Consider the following 3,973-nt stretch of genomic DNA (forward strand, 5'->3'; position numbering starts at 1 on the left):
ATCTCCAGCCCTGTAGCAGACCATGTGCAGGGGCCTGTCTTCCCTCTCTTGCTCTACTCCCCAAGGACTCTACAGATCCTATGAACAGACCCATCTTTCTACCTTCCTGTGGACCCTCTCAGGACCCTGCCTTTCTCGACCATTTCCATTACTGTTTTCCAGCTCTCAATATCTATTGAGACCCGCTGTGCTAGGATCTGGCCGGATCTCAGAAGCACTCTCTATCAGAAAACTCCCATCCACCACAGCAAGGTCTTAGAGTAATAGACACTAAGATCTGTAAAACTCACACAACAAAGGCAAGACTAGATATCAACACCTAGATTTAGTCAAAGTATCCTTATTTATACATGATATTATTGTATACATGAATAACCCTAAAAAACTGTACCAGGAAATTTCTACAACTGCAAAGTAGCAAGACACAAAATTAACACATGAAAATCAGTAGCTGTCTTGTACACAAATGAACTGAGAATAAAATCAGAGAAACAACAGCCTCAAATAATATAAAATATCTTGGGATAACTCTAACCAAGCAAGTGAAAGACTTATATGATAAAAACTTGCAATTTCTTGAAGAAAGAAATTGAAGTTTTCAGAAGATAGTAAGATCTCCCCTGCTCAGGAATCAGAAGGATTAATATAGAAAGTGGCCATCTTCCAAAAAATTCTACAGATTAAATGCAATCCCATCAAAATGTCAACATAGTTAGTTCTTCATAGAACTTGCAAGAATAATTTTCAGCTTCATGTGGAAACACACACACACACACACACACACACACACACACACACACACACACACCACACACACACACACATACACACACACCAGGATAGAGAAGTGCTGAAGATATCACCATCCATGACTTCAAATTATACTAGAGTTAGAGTAACAAAACATCGTGGTATTGGCACAAAATTAGACACATTGATAAACAAAACTGAATTGAAGACCAAGACATAAATTCACACATCTGTAGACACCTGAATTTCTAAAAGAAGCCAGCAGTACAAACAGGAAAAATAGAGCATCTTCAACAAATGATGCTGGTCAAACTAGATGTCGGCATGTAGAAAAATTCAAATATAACCATACGTATCACCCTGCACAAAATTCAACTCCAAATGTATTAAAGACCTCAACATAAATCCAGGTACACGAAAACTGATAGAATGGTGACTATGGTATAGTCTTGAACTCATTGGCACAGGAAAGCACTTTCTGAACTGAACATGCTTAGTACAGGTGCTAAGAACAGCAATTAATAAATGAACTTTATGAAACAGAAAAGCTTCTGTATGGCAAAGGACACCAAGGCTGTCAAAAAGTGGCTGGCTACAGAATGGGAAGATATTTTTGCCAACTCCACATCTGATACAGGACTGATAACTAAATGAAATAAAGAACTCAAAAAGCTTGAAATCAAGAAAACAAAGAACCCAATTAAAAAATGGAGTGCAGGTCTAAAAAGTATTCTCAAAAAAGCAAACATAATTGGCTGATAAACACTTAAAGAAAGGTTCAATACCCTTAGTCTTCAGGGAAACACAAAAGCCACTCTGAGATTTTTGTCTTATACCAGTCATAATGTACAAGCTCAATAAAACAAGTAATAGCTCATTCTAGTGAGGATATGAAGTAAGGGAGCACTTACCCATTGCTGGTGGGACTGCAAACTTGTACAGCCCCTATAGAAATCTGTGTGTTGGCTCCTTGGGAAGAATGTAGTAGATCTATTGCAATACCCAGCAATACAATTCTTAGGCTTATACCCAAGTGACTCTACATCTCATTCCAGAGTCACTTGCTCAATCATGTTCATTTCTGATATATTAATAATGGCCAGGATTTGGAAATTGACTAGATATCTTTCAATAGATGAATGGATAAAGAAAATGTGGGACATTTCCACAAAAGGATATTACTGGGCAATTTTGAAAAAAAATAAATCATGGGGCCACTAGAGATGTCACAAGGTGTTATGTGACCTCGTCTGTGCTGAGTGGGATCTGGACCTGGAGTGATACCTCTATGTTGATTGAAATCAAGTCTTCCAATGTGATTCTTCTTATCATGCAGTACTTGGAGAACAGTTTACTTTTTACATGGAGCGTTGGCCACATTATAGGAGACTACTGTCTCTCTGAATACTGTGGATAGAATTGCAAGTTTTTCGGCCCATATTAATAGTGGCCATTGGGATACTGTTTTACAGGCGATACAGTCTCTGAAATTGCCAGACAAAACATTTGTTGATATCTATGAACAGATTGTTCCAGAATTGACAGAGCTTTATGAACTGGGTGTTGCCAGGTCACTTCTGAGATAGACAGACCCCATGATTGTGTAGAAACAAACACAGTCAGAGAGCTATATTCATTTGGAAAACCTCTTAGTCAGGTCCTACTGATATTGGTGAGGTATACCCAGATAAAAGTAGCAAAAACAACAAAAGAGCAGCAATTGCCCAGGCATTAACTTGGGAAGTCAGTGTGGTGCCTCCATCTTGTCTCATGGCATTGCTGGGACAGGCATTGAAGTGGCAACAGCACCAGGGGTTGCTTCCTCCTGGTATGACCATAGACGTGTTTCGAGGCAAAACAGCTTGCAAAGATGTAGAAGAAGACAATTTTACTACACAACTAAGCAGGCATATTAAATTTGGTCAGACATCACATGTGGTGTGTGCTCGATTCTCTCCAGATGGTCAGTATCTGGATCTGTTGATGCATATATTGAAGTGTCAAACTTTACCACTGGAAATATCAGGAAGGATCTTAAGTATTAGGCTCAGGATAACTTCATGATGATTGATGATTCTGCCCTCTATATGTGTTTCAGCAGAGATACTGAAATGTTAGCAACTAGGGCCCAAGATGGAAAGATCAAGATGTGGAAGATTCAGGGTGAACAGTGTTTAATAAGATTTGAAAGGGCACATAGTAAAGGTGTCACCTGTCTGAGCTTTTCTAAGGAGAGCAGTCATATCCTTAGTGTGTTTTTCAACCAGATGATAAGAATTCATGGTTTAAAATGTGAAAAAAAAAACTACTAAAGGTATTTCAGAGCCATTTCTCCTTTGTTAATGAGGCAACATTTATACATGATGGGCATTACATTATTAGTGAATCTTCTGATGGCACTGTGAAGATCTGGAATATGAAGACCACAGAATGTTCAAATACCTTTCAATCTCTGGATAGTACTGCAGGGACAGATATTACCATCAATAGCATGATCCTGCTTCCTAAAAACCCAGAGCACTTCATTTCATACAACCGATAAGACAGTGATCATCATGAGCAAACAGGAGCAGATTTTCAGAAGCTTCAGTTCTGGTGGTGACTTCATGTGCTGAGGCCTCTCCCCCTGTGATGGGAGGATCTACTGTGCCAGGGAGGACTTTGTGCTCTACTGCCTCAGCCCAGTTACAGGCAGGCTGGAGAGAACGCTAACAGCTGATGAAGATGTGGTGGAAATTGCACACCACCCACATCAGAATCTGATTGCCACCTCTGATGAAGATGGACTCCTGAAGCTCTGGAAATGCTAAGTCAGCCTTTACAGTGCATGAGAGCACTTAAGTACTTAAGAGAGTACTTAAGAGAAGGAATGTTCATGTGATATTTTAGTTTTTAATGTCTGCCTTTGTAAGCAGAGATATCGTCTGAAAAAGCCACAAGAGTAATTTTATAAAAACTCATGTTTAAACAGTAGTTACCATGTATAGCATTTCCCCTCTGAGGATTTCTCTGTGTAGCTCTAGCTATCCTGAAACTAACTCTTTTTGGACCAGGGTGGCCTTGAATTCACAGAGGTCTACCTGCATCTTGAGTGCTGGGATTAAAGGTGTGAGCCACCACCTCCAGGCTTCCTTTTAAAGCATTTTAAGGACAATAGTTAGTCTACTTTTGACTGGGGCATTATAATGTTTACATTGATTTTCTACAAAAAGATCTGAAATAC

The 3,973-nt window shown here is 39.3% G+C and overlaps 1 pseudogene; it reads left to right on the forward strand.

Annotated features, from left to right (window-relative positions):
* Positions 1–2,038: 2,038 nt before the first annotated feature.
* Positions 2,039–3,560, forward strand: LOC128097009 (WD40 repeat-containing protein SMU1-like; annotated as a pseudogene).
* Positions 3,561–3,973: the final 413 nt, after the last annotated feature.

The sequence above is a fragment of the Peromyscus californicus genome, unplaced genomic scaffold (genome assembly GCF_007827085.1).
Source record: "Peromyscus californicus insignis strain IS unplaced genomic scaffold, ASM782708v3 Scaffold_5__1_contigs__length_169319896, whole genome shotgun sequence".
NCBI classification, from domain to species: domain Eukaryota; kingdom Metazoa; phylum Chordata; class Mammalia; order Rodentia; family Cricetidae; genus Peromyscus; species Peromyscus californicus.